General features: G+C 42.8%; 1 protein-coding gene across 1 annotated transcript in view; it reads left to right on the forward strand.

The window, feature by feature from the left end:
- LOC126474489 (uncharacterized) overlaps positions 1-14,664 on the forward strand; it is a 696,215-nt gene that overhangs the window by 334,772 nt on the left and 346,779 nt on the right. The gene's annotated exons all lie outside the window — the stretch shown is intronic.

Raw genomic sequence — 14,664 nt, forward strand, 5'->3', positions numbered from 1 at the left:
TATCGTTCTCATAGGGATCGCGAGGAGAAAGTTATGGAGATTAATTACAGCGCTCACAGGGGTGTTATTCTTCCTGCACTCCATGCGTAAATGGAACTGGAAGAAGCTCTGGTAAGTGGAAAATGTGCAGTATCGTTTGCCTTGCACATGACAGTGGCTTTTAGAGTATAGATGTAGATGCACATCTAGAATTACGGGAATAATTATAGAGTTTTGAAATCTGACTTTCTAGATGTGTTGCAGAAGATTCCGTTGGTCGCTATCCGTTAATTTCTTAGCAGTGTTTTTAGTATTGTTGAGACACTAAATAGCTCCTTTTTATAGTATAGGATTGAACATTATCGTTATAATTGTTTTCAATGTATAACGAAAAACAGAATAACTTTACTACGTATCACAGTTCGAGCAGTATCAGAAATTTGAGTATGTAGATATACACTACTGGCTATTAAAATTGCTACACCACGAAGATGACATGCTACAGACGCGAAATTTAGCCGACAGGAAGAAGATGCTGTGATATGCAAATTATTAGCTTTTCAGAGCATTCGCACAAGGTTGGCGCCGGTGGCGACACATACAACGTGATGACATGGGGAAAGTTTCCAACCGATTTCTCATACACAAACAGCAGTTGACCGGCGTTGCCTGGTGGAACGTTGTTGTGATGCCTCGTGTAAGGAGGAGAAATGCGTACCATCACGTTTCCGACTTTGATAAAGGTCGGATTGTAGCCTATCGCGATTGCGGTTTATCGTATCGCCTCATTGCTGCTCGCGTTGGTCGAGATCCAATGACTGTTAGCAGAATATGGAATCGGTGGGTTCAGGAGGGTAATATGCAACGCCGTGCTGGATCCCAACGGCCTCGTATCACTAGCAGTCGAGATGACAGGCATCTTATCCGCGTGGCTGTAGCGGATCGTGCAGCCACGTCTCGACCCTTGAATCAAATGGTTCAAATGCCTCTGAGCACTATTGGACTTAACTTTTGAGGTCATCAGTCCCCTAGAACTTAGAACTACTTAAACCTAACTAACCTAAGGAAATCACACACATCCATGCCCGATGCAGGATTGGAACCTGCGACCATAGCGGTCGCGCGGTTCCAGACCGTAGCGTCTAGAACCGCTCGGCCACTCCGGATCCTTGAGTCAGCAGGTGGGGACGTTTGAAAGACAACAACCACCTGCACGAACAGTTCGACGACGTTTGCAGCAGCATGGGCTATAAGCTCGGAGACCCTGGCTGCGGTTACCCTTCACGCTGCATCACAGACAGGAGCGCCTGCGATGGTGTACTCAACGACGAACCTGGGTGCACGAATGGCAAAACGTCATTTTTTCGTATGAATCCAGGTTCTGTTTACTGCATCATGATGGTCGCATCCGTGTTCGGCGACATCGCGATGAACGCACATTGGAAGCGTGTATTCGTCATCGCCATACTGGCGTATCACCCGGCGTCATGGTATGGGGGTGCCATTGGTTTACACGTCTCGGTCACCTCTTGTTCGCACTGACGGCAGTTTGAATTGTGGACGTTACAGTTCAGATGTGTTACGACCCGTGGCTCTACCCTTCATTCGATCCCTGCGAAACCCTACATTTCAGCAGGATAGTTCACGACTTCATGTTGCAGGTCCTGTACGGGCCTTTCTGGATACAGAAAATGTTCTACTGCTGCCCTGGCGAGCACATTCTCCAGATCTCTCACCAACTGAAAGCGTCTGGTCAATGGTGGCCGAGCAACTGGCTCGTCACAATACGCCAGTCACTACTCTTGATGAACTGTGGTATCGTGTTGAAGCTGTATGGGCAGCTGTACCTGTACACGCCATCTAAGCTCTGTTTGATTCAATGCCCAGGCGTATCAAGGCCGTTATTACGGCCAGAGGTGGTTGTTCTGGGTACTGATTTCTCAGGATCTATGCACACAAATTGCGTGAAAATGTAATCACATGTCAGTTCTAGTAAAATATATCTGTCCAATGAATACCCGTTTATCATCTGCATTTCGTCTTGGTGTAGCAGTTTTAATGGCCAGTAGTGTACGCATGAGGGGCGTTCAATAAATAATGCAACACATTTTTCTGAAAGAAGGTTGGTTTCATTCAGAATTCCAATAAACCATGTTATTCCCCACTCTTTTGGCTACAAACCCTATTTTTCAACATAATCTCCGTTCACTGCGACAGCCTTACGCTTCCTTAATGCGAGGGCCTGTATGCCCACATGGTAGCACTCTCCTGGTGGATGTCGGAGCCAATTTCTTACTGAATCAGTAACGTCCTATCATCAACGTACTGATCCCTGCAGAGTGCATCTTTCATTGGGCCAAACAGCTGGAAGTCGGAAGGTGGGAGATACGGGCTAGATGATGCATGAAGAATAGCAGTACATTGAAGCTTTGTGAGTTTCTCTCCGGTGCGCAGACCTACGTGAGGCCTTCGTTGATATCGAAGTTCGTTTGCACTTTCGTACTGTTTCTTGAATTTGCAGAGCGTACGCAATACATCTCAGAGTTAATCATTGCACCTTGAGGGAGGGCATCAAACAGAATAACCTCTTCAGTGACTCAGAAGATAGTTGCCCTGAGTTTACTGACTAAGGATGCAGCTTTGAACTTTTTCTTCAAGTAAGAGGTGGTATGGCGCCACTCCATGGATTTCCGGTTTGTTTCTGGTTCGAAGTGATGAACCTATGTTCCACAAAAAAGTTGGAGGATCAGCCTCGTTATGTGCAAGCACAGACGGTACTTCATTGCCTTTATACTCTTCTGCTAGGCGGCGAGTAACTGAGTGGACCAAACCTTTGAGTACTCTAGCTGGTGAGGAGTTTGTCAGCACTATCAGCAGAGACGTTCATTTGAGCAGTGAGGTGTTTGGTTTTGATTCGTCAATCACCTCAAATGAGTGTGTCCACACTTTGCATTGCACGAGTCACAGGTGTGGGAAATTCCACGATGTGCCACAACAAATTCCGCTCTTTTCAACCGAAATTGCCCGCGAAAAAAAGTGTTGGGTACTTACTGAACGCCATTGGTATATGTAAGTCCGCTATGGGGTGTGTAGTGTATCGCAGAGAATACTTGATACTGCTATTGCTTGCTCGAAGTGCTGTTCCATATTGCTTGTAAGCGGGAACGCGGCCTTTGACTGGCTGCCGAGTTCTCTCTTGGACATGGTTTACGACCTTGTCTCCCACGGGTGGCCCTCAACGACGCGAGCATCCGGAATACTACTGGTTTCCCGGAATTACGCTAGCCGATTCCATACAAAACATTTGCCTTCATCAGCAACTTGATGGGAATGGTACAACGGAAATCAACACAGGAAAAGCTTATTGCTTATTAACGTCAGTGTCACATCCAATGTGTATTGGAAAAATCGTCGATAATATAACCTACACACAATGACGGTGCAATGACCTTTCGTGTTCGATTACTTTTCGTCATTATGAACATTATTTCCCGATAACTGTCACGTTTTAAACAAACTTCTGGTGGACTTAAGGGCAAATTACGTTTCTTCAGTTCTCGAAGGTAATATGAGTGTTCCTCCAAAATTCACTATTTCACTTCCAACTGTAAAGGGCTATTGCTCATAGGATCCTCACCAGTACGATCAAAGCTAATCCACTGTCTAATCCCGTTTAGTAAGTTTAGTGTTCTAGGCTGCTGAATATCGTACTTCCAAGAAGTAGACGTTGATTGTAAGTTGGCGGACGTCGACGCTTTATTAGAACGTTCGGCAAGTAACTACGAAATTCTCCAACTCCTGATGCTATATTTTGCAAAATACGGAATAGCGACATAACCATTATGTTTTGTGATGTTAAAAGGCGTAGCTTGTAGTAGAGAACTTGAAAAATATGTTCCGTGTTTCTGCGTGTATTCCCCCCACAATATATTAGATATAGATGAGGACAGAAACAAGCTGTACAGTAATATAAAGACGGACCTACAGAACCTAACACTGATAAATAAGAACTGAATAAAAGTAACCATAGATAAAGGCACAAAGATGCTGAAACATGGTTTTGGGATTGACCATAACAGACGGAACTGAAAACCCGAAAATCCACGATTTTTTTAAATTGTGTGGTTAAACAGATTAATCAGAATTCCACATTATTCACAGTTAACTAGCAGCTGTTTCTCTGTGTTTTTGAAAGTACTACAGAAATATTCTACGACATCGTCGCTCAGGGACATACACCGTAGCACTAAGCAATTAACGAGCACAAAGCGAGTCCCCGTCGTGCGAGGTTATAAGAATGATCTGACGACGGATTTTTGAACATCCGAAACCGGTAATGGTTAAAACGAAAAACCTTTTTATACCAAGCTATTGGCTGATTGCTGTATTCGAGCTGCAGTCATTATAACTCTACTGCAGCCATGTTTCTCAAAATGTCTGTCATTATTGGGATACCAGAAGTAGTAACAACTTGGTATGTGAATAGCTGCCCCACGTATTACGGGGAGGACTGGAAGATTTTCAGTGGAATACAACTTAAAGTCAGAGGAAAAGTACAAAAAGAACTCGCAGTATTATATATATAATGTGTGCGAAACAAGATCATTCACCACAACTGCAACAACACCTTAGTTACTACTGTCCTTCACAAGAAAGGGAACAGACAAACCATAAAACCTATTATGAAAATAATAATTTTCTTAGTATCCTTTCCATAATGTACAAAATATACACTAAAAATGCTTTCAGCAGCCTTGGAGGAATTTTTCAGATCCTTAAACTGGGAAAGTGAAGGAATACGTGACAGTCGAACACATCTGAATAACCGACGTTTCTTTGCGTTTAGTGCAGATAAACATTAACAAAGAACAGGAAGAACGTAATTTGAAAGTTAGCCTGAAAGTCAGTTGTACTGAAACTGAAATAATGTACAGTGTTCGGAGCTGTTGAAGACGACAGGGCGGACAGAAAAGCCATCTTAGATCGGTAACCTTATCGCCAGACAATTGTATGTGCGTCCAAGTATTTTATTAGTGCGTTTTATAATGATGACTAGTTAAATAAGGAAAACAGCGCAATGGAAGATGTGGAAATTTTATTCAACATTAAACTTTGTCACTCGCGGAAATGTCGACAGAAGTGTAACGCAAACCTGTATTCATGATCATATGTTCGATGTAAATAAATTACAAGCACAAATAATTTTTCCTTGAAAGGATGAAATAACTTCTAAAAGTTTTCAAATTATTATGATCTTTTCCAGTCACCGTTGCAACGAATCTGTGATGTTTAATAAGAAATTGAGTGTTAAGGAAAGATAAAGCGATTAATCACAGTGTAATGAACGAGCTCGCTCAAGCTAAATATGGTAAGCTAGAGTACGTGCTTTTGGAGTTCGTGAGGCCTAACGATCTTAGATTCGGTATTTTTAATGATATAAAACCACACAAGAACAGCAATCGGCGTGTTCGTTTCTGTATAGAACGCAAAATGTTATCCGTTTGGTTCGCTGACTAGTGAAATTTTTGTTCTGAATACCGTGTGTTCTATACTAACTGAAAAGTTCATATCGTTGTCCATAAAACGAAATTTCGAACCTCTTAGTCCGTACTAAATTAACTCTCACTTCGCAATATTTGAAGACTGGCTATAGTCACCCTCCACCAGATGTGTCAACGTCAATCTGATAATATTATACCCATTACTTTCGCAATTCCGTGGACTGAGAAAACATGGAATACATTTCTTAAATTTTAGATTTTTTTCATTGTGTATGCATAGGGTAAAACAGTGAATAGAAAGTATTCAGTAAATGTGAGTACACCTGAAGATAACCAGTAAAAGGAAAGATACTGATAAACGGCCGGCCGAAGTGGCCGTGCGGTTAAAGGCGCTGCAGTCTGGAACCGCAAGACCGCTACGGTCGCAGGTTCGAATCCTGCCTCGGGCATGGATGTTTGTGATGTCCTTAGGTTAGTTAGGTTTAACTAGTTCTAAGTTCTAGGGGACTAATGACCTCAGCAGTTGAGTCCCATAGTGCTCAGAGCCATTTGAACCATTTGAACTGATAAACATAGCTGGTGTCGAATTCGTACATAGCAAATTCATGTAGTCATCTATACTTTCCCAAGCGCCACTGCTGAAAAATTTATATGAAACTTGACAGTCATTAGACTCCGGTGCCTCATATACCAAGGCCACGTTTATTTTTCTGCAGTTAATGATGGCCTGTACTCAACGGTTGCATAGTAGCTAATTTGAGCGCTGTAACAATATTCTTTTTCATCAAAATATGCAGAAATTTACATGAGACCGACAGGAACTTCACACCGCCGAATTAGCGTATGATGATACACATATTGTTTTGATAACAGATATAATCTTGATCTAGCCTTTGGGTATTCAGTATGACGCAGATGTCCATGCGTTACAAAGAGAGCCATTAACCGTCATGGAGTGTAATTAGAGGGGGGCCCTGGGCATCAATCAGCCATCTGTCTAGTTTGTTGCGGCCCGCCACGAATTTCTTTCCTGGGCCAGCATCTTCATCTTAGACTAGCACTTACACGCAACGTCCTCAGTTACACATTGGACATGTTCCCATTTCTGTCTTCACCTACAGTTCCTGTCCTTACCAGCTCCCTTAGGTTCCGGCCAATTTATCTCTTGAGACCTGAACACAGGCCCTATCATGCTGTCCCTTCTTCTGCCGATGTTTTCCAAATGCCACTCGACAATGATGTGCAGAACCTCGCAGTTCCTTATATTATCATTCCATCTAATTGTCATCATACGTCTTTTGCTGGATTAACTAATAGGCCAATAAACAAGTGATACTGTTCATTCCTCGAGAAAGGCTTGCGCATTGCCGGCCGGTGTGGCCGAGCGGTTCTAGGCGCTTCAGTCTGGAACCGCGCGACCGCTACGGTCGCAGGTTCGAATCCTGCCTCGGGCGTGGATGTGTGTGATGTCCTTAGGTTAGTTAGGTTTACGTAGTTCTAAGTTATAGGGCACTGATGACTTCAGATGTTAAGTCCCATAGTGCTCAGAGCCATTTGGACTATTTGAGCTTGCGCATTGCTCACTAAAGATGGTCGTGCATAGCGCTGGTAAAATAAGTCACGCGGAAAGGCCTAAGAACGATCAGTACGTTAGACTCTAAAACATCTCTGATGCAGCTGTTAATGTTCAGTTTCCCTCAGTACACGGAAGTCGAGATTATTTATTTTGTTTATACGTTGCTGCCTTTACTCCTATTGCCTAATTTATAACATACATCATATTCACTCCATTTTTGCCGTTTTTACATTTTGCAATATGGAAAGTCGTGTTATTATTATGATAATAGTTAAATAATCGTAAAAATATTTTTAATTTGTAGAGAATGTAGGAGGGGCATTCAATAAGAAAGGTAATGTTTTCTGAAAACAGGTTGGTTTTATTCAGGATTCCAATGCACCGCACTGTTCCCCACTATTTTGGCCACAAACGTGTATTATTCAAAATAATCTTGTCCAATGTGGCAGACTTACGCCACCCTAGTTGGAGGACCGCACGGTACCACTCTACTAGTCTACGTCGGAGCCAACGTCTTGCTGCATCAATAATTTGCCCATCCTCCACGTACTAATTCCCGCGGAGTGCATTCTTCGTTGGGCCGAGCATACAGAACTCGGAAGGTGCAAGGCCCGGGTTGTAGGGTGGATGAGGAAGAACAGTCTAATGAAATTTTGTGAGCTGTTCGCGGGTGTGCGGACCAGTGTGAGGCCTTACGTTGTCATGAAGAAGGAGAAGTTCGTTTGTATTTTTGTGGTGACGAATACGGTGAAGCCATTACTTAAATTTCACAGTTGCGTGCGGCCGGCACACGGAGGATGGGACGGGTTTGCTCGATCGTGTTGCGATGATGACAGACCCCTCGCCCATTGACTCACCGTGCTTTTGTTCACTGCCAGGTGTCAGTAGACATCCTGCAAGCGCCAACGAATATCTGCTATGCACTGGTTTTCCGCTAATAGAATCTCAGTGACAGATCTCTTGTTGTAACGCACATTCGTTACAGATGCCATTTCGAAGGCTACATGTGGCTTCATGAAACGGTAGTGGCTGAAGCGAGAATATTCCACATTTTTGTAACAGAAACTGGCCAAGAAAGGAAATCTGTTGCATTACTTACTGAACGCCCCTCATATATCAAAGTGTTGGCCAGTATTTAAGAAAATGCCATTTTAAAAAGGCAGATAAAATTTAACTTCAAGACGTATTTTAAGTATACTTCTAAATAAGATGGTTAATAGCAGAGAGCAACATTCAGAGTGAATAACTACTACTTTTCCACTGGTGAGCCAAAACATTATGACCACCTGCTTAACAGTGTGCTGGTACGCCTGTGGAACGCAATACTGCAGCGACTCGGTGTAGTATGTATTTGACAAATCATTCTTAGGTTTCTAGAGGTTCGATGTTTACGCATGTTTGTGGCCAGGACATCAAAGTGAGGTCGCTATCATGCTTCTCAGACCTCTGTAGGACGGTTCTGGCCTTGTGACACGGCCAGATATCCTGCTGGAAAATGTCAACGTCATTGAGGAAGACGTCAGGCATGAAGGGATGAAGGTGGGCCACTATAGCGTTCACTTAGTCCACAGCTCCGTGGTGGTACCATAAGTCCCATGGGAGCTGATGTAAATGTCCCCAGTATCATAATGCTATCCCTCTGCCGCCCCCCCCCCCTTCCCTCTTAACAGCCTGCGTTCATCCGGATGACGAACAGTTTCTTCGTGTCCAAAGTGCTCATTGCAAGGCACTGGGCCATCAGATTCTACTCCTTGTCAAAGTTGCTTATGTTGGTGGATTCCCACGTTTAAGCCTGTAGCGTTGCTAAAAATGGCATCAGAGGACGTTAAGTTCTACCTCTGCTATGTCCATCACATATTTTTTCTGTTAGAAAAACTTCCGGACATAGGGACCATTTACGATACTGCATTATATTTCAGGTATCATGTACATGTCATAGAAATCAAGTGCTGTAGACAGTGGTACTTCCAACCATCACAATGGCGTTTGCCCATGGCAGTCCGTGACTGCTGCCGGATAGTGATATTCCTAATTCACACTTGGTCACCATTGTAGGACAAATTGAAATGCGACTCGGCAAACTCACCATATTTTGGCGTTCATCCAAATGGTGAAGATAGGATGTGCAAATTTTTATTCAAGATGCTTTGCTTTGCTGGATAAGGGGAAGCGATTTGTCAATCCATGACGGAACAGACATGTCAGACCTGCGTCTAATTCATGTCCACACGGTTTGCTATGCTCTGGTGTCGAAACAAATCTATGTGCGAAGCTTTATGTTCCGTTTCGGTATGACACGCCTTACTATGGTCACGCTACACAGTCTACCCACTGGCTCCGCCCAAACAACACTGTTGTTGCAGCATGCTCCATGATAGCCAAACCACGCGGAATGTTGAAACACTTCCTCAGATATAGATCTAATTGTTGTTTTCGAACTCAGCAGTTCAGAAACATTAAATGACCCCTAACAAGTCCCACTACCGCCAAAGCAATGCCACCAAATACCCATTTACCCCCATTAATGCTTCTTCTCCCACTGTGCATCACACCTGTGTTAATGATATTTATGTGACATGCTGATATTTACGTCGAAGAAGTGCTCTCGAAACTGAATAACAGTTTCAACCTCGTTTAATGGCTACTCTGCTATTAAAGGGAGGGTGGTACCGATTGTGTGTGGATATTTTCGCTCTCCTATCTTCATCACTTTCGGTTATTGGTTTTTATCTATTTTTTTCTTTCTTTGCCTTGGATTTATTTGGGTCTTCCCATTCTCGGAATTGCGACTTCCTCAACAGTTAATATGTGTTTAATATTTTTATAAATTTTGCACAGATATGTGAACTGGATGAAGTGTAGATATAAAGCTGAAATAAATTCAGACCTGTACTGATCTACCGATATGTTTCCTTAGTAGAGATGAACCAATGGTAATAGTGTGATCAGTCCTTCGTCGTACGCGAGAAGCAGATTAGCCTCACTAAAATAGGGAGTGGTTGTACCCTGCTGATTAACGTGAAATCTGAACCACTACTGCACGTGACATTTTTATGAAACGAAGATTATTACAAGGGTGACGCATTATACCACAAAAATCTTTGGAAAATGTAGATCATAATCCTACTTGTCTGTCTTATTAACCCGAACAAGTGAGCAGCGTATAAAGCTAACCAGCCAATCCAACTTTACCACAGGATGTGACTCGAATTACCGAAAAAAAAAAATGAAGGTGACTGTGCTCAGCGCGAATGTTGGCGTGAATACAGCAATGCTTTACTGAGCGGGGTTCTGTTTGAGCTTGTATGGTCTTGCCTACCTTCGACCTTTAAAAAGACTTACGGAGCCAGCTACAAGATCTACAGTCCAACGTGGAATCCGAACAATTGTGCAGTTTGGTGTCTTTCACATTAACAAATCCTTGTACAGATGAAAATTCTCATATTTAAATTATCATTTCTGTAACATGTCCTGGAAACAACAACGTCTGGAATAATGTAATTCTAGCTTTGCCGTACCGCAGTTATATGTGTCGTCGAAGGCAACGGCTGTGCCATTAAAATCTCATGCTTGCTTTTAAAGTTCAGGATGGTGTCTGCTTAGCAATTGTGCAAACACGGATTGATTACCTTTCGGTAATAACAGAAGCTTTATGGCTCGTCAGTAAATCGCACGTGTCACACGGAACATAGTTTATTGTGGTTGGAGTGTTCAGCTGCACTGATTTACGACACCCGCGGACAGCTCCCCTTCAGTAAACAGCCTCTGTGCTGCTTGTTTCGGTAGGCACGGGTAAACATTGCTGACGTGTAGAATGGCACGTCCGCGGATTGGCACGGGGAGTCAAAGACGTGGATTGCCTTGCTTTTTGAGCACTGTCTCTGCAGGCCCACAGCAGAAGTCCAAATCTTATCGATAAAGCAAACAACGTTAAGTGTGATAGACTCACATGTAAATAATGGTAAAATTTCCGACATAAAAGGATGTGGAAAAAGTATTGAGACATTATTCCTCAACGTTCCACACATGTCACGGGAATCATCGCTGGTGGGGAACCAAATTAGCTGCACTGGGACGATATCAGCATTTTCATTATAACAAAAAACGTAGATGCAATGTTGCCCACTGTAGTCAACATGTTCAGCCATTGCTTTAGGAGATGGATTAGGTTAACAAAACCAGCTACTCCAAAAGAATACGCTAAAGTCTCACTTCAGTTGAGTTTTTTCCGCCGTTTTTGAGGTACAGCCTCATAGTATTGCATGCTTAGGTAATTGAATACGCTGGTCATGGACTAGAGTGGCTCCCAAATGATATCTGCTGCTTGAAGGGTATACACTATCCGATCAAAAGTTTCCAAACACCCCATTATATTCCTTAAGTATTTAGTAAAATTTACAGCCTTCAGATTTGTGTAGCGTCGGCCGCGGTGGTCTAGCGGTTCTAGGCGCGCAGTCCGGAACCGCGCGACTGCTACGGTCGCAGGTTCGAATCCTGCCTCGGGCATGGATGTGTGCGATGTCCTTAGGTTAGTTAGGTTTAAGTAGTTGTAAGTTCTAGGGGACTGATAACCACAGTAGTTAAGTCCCATAGTGCTCAGAGCCATTTTTTTTCAGATTTGTGTGACATATCGCGTAATCGAATTTTAACGTATTTCTTTTAGTGTTCATGTGAATAACTTCACACTTTTCTTCATTCAGAGTCAATTGCCACTTTTCGCACCATACGGGTACCTTATCTAAATCATTTTGCAATTTGTTTTGGTCATTTGATTACTTCTGTTTTACTCTGGCTTTCGGTCTGTTACCACGAACTGTGGCCTTTCTGACAGGAAATCTCAGATCCAGTCGCACAACCGAGTCGATATTCCAGAGGCACGTAGTTAGGTTAGAAGAAGCTTGTGAGGAACGGTGTCGAAAGACATCCCCTGTCGATAGCACTCCTTACTTCATGAGTATAAAGAACTAGTTGTGTTTCACAAGAACAGTGTTTTCTGAATCCGTGCTGACTGTGTGTCAATAAATCGTTTTCTTCAAGGTAATTCATAATGTTCGAATACAATATATGTTTGAAACTACTGAAAATCGTCGTTAGTGATATGGGTCTGTAGTTCAGCGGATTACTCTTACTTCCCTTTTTTCGTATTGCCGTGATTTGAGCAATTTTCCACTCTTTAGGTACGGATCTCTCTGTGAGTGAGCGGTCGTATATAATTACTAAATATGGAGCTATTGTATCAGCATAGTCTGAGAGGAACCTGACTGGCATACAATCTGGACAGGAGGCCTTGCCTTAATTGATTTAAACTGCTTTGTTACACCGAGGATATCTACTTCCATGTTTCTCATCTTGGCAGTTGTTCTTGATTGGAATTCAGGAATATTTACTTCGTCTTCTTTGGTGAAGGAGTTTCGGAGAACAGTTGTTATCGCACAGTGAAGGTATTGATTGCGTCTTGCCACTGGTGTGCTTTATGTATGACCAGAATCTCTTAGGATTTTCTGCCAGATTTCGAGACAAAGTTTCGTTGTGAAAATTATTAAAAGCATCTCGCATTGAAGTACGCGCTATATTTCGAACTTCTGCAAAACTTTGCCTGTCTTGGGGATTTTGCGTTCTTTTAAATTTGGTATGCTTTTTTTTCGCTGCCTCTGTAAACAGCGATCTGACCCGTTTTGTGCACCATGGGGGATCAGTAGCATGACTTATTAATTTATGTGGTATATATCTCTCAATTGCTGTCGATACTACCTCTTTGCAATCATTCCACAACTTTTCTATGCTTACAAGATCAGATCGGAAGGAGTGAAGACTGACTCTTAAAAAGGCGTTAAGAGCATTTTTATAAGATTTTTTAAATAGATGTGCTTTGCATTATTTTTGGATGGTTGTAGATGTTACGGTATTCAGCCTAACAGCAACTCCTTATGGTCGCTAATCCCTGTATTCGTCATGATACATTTTGTCCAGGATTAGTTGTTGCTAAGAGGTCAAGTGTGCTTTCGCCACCATTTACGCTTCGAGAGGGCTCATGAACTAACATCAATTAAGAGATCTACTAAAGAGACTGCGTACACGACACTTGTCCGTCCTCTTTTAGAATACTGCTGCGCGGTGTGGGACCCTTACCAGATAGGACTGATGGAGTACATCGAGAAAATTCGGAGAAGGGTAGCACGTTTTGTATTGTCGTGAAATTGGGGAGAGAGTGTCACTGAAATGATTCAGGATTTGGGGTGGACATCATTAAAACAAAGGCATTTTTCGTTGTGGCAGATTCTTCTCACGTAATTTCAATCACCAATTTTCTCCTCCGTATGCGAAAATATTTTGTTAGCGCTGACCTACATAGGGAGAAATGATCATCTTAATAAAATAAGGGAAACAGAGTCGCACGGAGAGGTATAGGTGTTCGTTTTTTCCGCGCGCTCTACGAGATTTAATAGAGAATTATTATTATTAAAGTGATTCGATGAACACTCTGCCAGGCACTTAAATGAGATTTTTGAAAGTATCCTTGTAGATATAGATACAGATGAGGTCTGCTGAGTTATCTTTAACGGAGTGAGGAGGAGAAAGTCTTCTAGGATGCTTCGGATAGGTGATTTTGCAACGGAGAGGGAAGTTGTGATTCATAGAAATTAAGTAAGAGAGAAAACAGCGAATGACGTAATTTAAGAACAATTTATTTTCCCAGTAGTTGAGTATTATTCGGATAGGTGTTTTACACTGGCTGTATATCTTCGCACATCAATGACTACACCCTGCTACCTGCTACTCTGTATCTTAAGGCCTTTCCAACAACTCCCAGTTGCTCAATTCTACCTGCCGCTTTTAGAGATACCGCGCTGCTTGCAACTCGTGCCAGAGTCAAAAATTTTAACTGCGGTAGGAGCGAAGTGCGAGTCAGCATGTGTTCCTCCTTTTATTCTGACAGAGAGAAAATTTTAACTGTTGCTTGTGGCGATCTCTGCAGTCAGATAAATTCTAGTAGGCAAATGCGAAACAGCGCTTGCTCCTCTCTATATTCGAACACGCGCAAAATATCCTCTATCATTCGTTACTGTTTGCACAATTAGGTACTTTATTTACCTTGGACACAAGTGTGAGACAGTGTTGGCTCCTCTTCATATTCTGTCAGAAAGAGAGAAACTCTATGGTGCTCATTGTTCTTTAACAATCAGAGAACTCAAAACAATAACTGTTGACGACTGCCGGCCGGAGTGGCCGAGCGGTTCTAGGCGCTACAGTCTAGAACCGCGCGACCGCTACGCTCGCAGGTTCGAATCCTGCCTCAGGCATGGATGTGTGTGATGTCCTTAGGTTAGTTAGGTTTAACTAGTTCTAAGTTCTAGGGGACTGATGACCTCAGCTGTTAAGTCCCATAGTGCTCAGAGCCATTTGAACCGGAAGGCATTCAATACAGTTCCGTGCTGCCGCCTCATTACAAAAAGAGCGTATGCGATAGCAGATCAACTGTGTTACTCGACTGAATAGTGCCTAGCAAAACAAACACCACATGTGTTCCCGAAGAGAGAGAGAGAGAGAGAGAGAGAGAGAGAGAGAGAGAGAGAGAGAGGGGGGGGGGGGGTATTCAGATGGAAAAGT

The sequence above is a fragment of the Schistocerca serialis genome, chromosome 1 (assembly GCF_023864345.2).
Source record: "Schistocerca serialis cubense isolate TAMUIC-IGC-003099 chromosome 1, iqSchSeri2.2, whole genome shotgun sequence".
NCBI lineage: Eukaryota > Metazoa > Arthropoda > Insecta > Orthoptera > Acrididae > Schistocerca > Schistocerca serialis.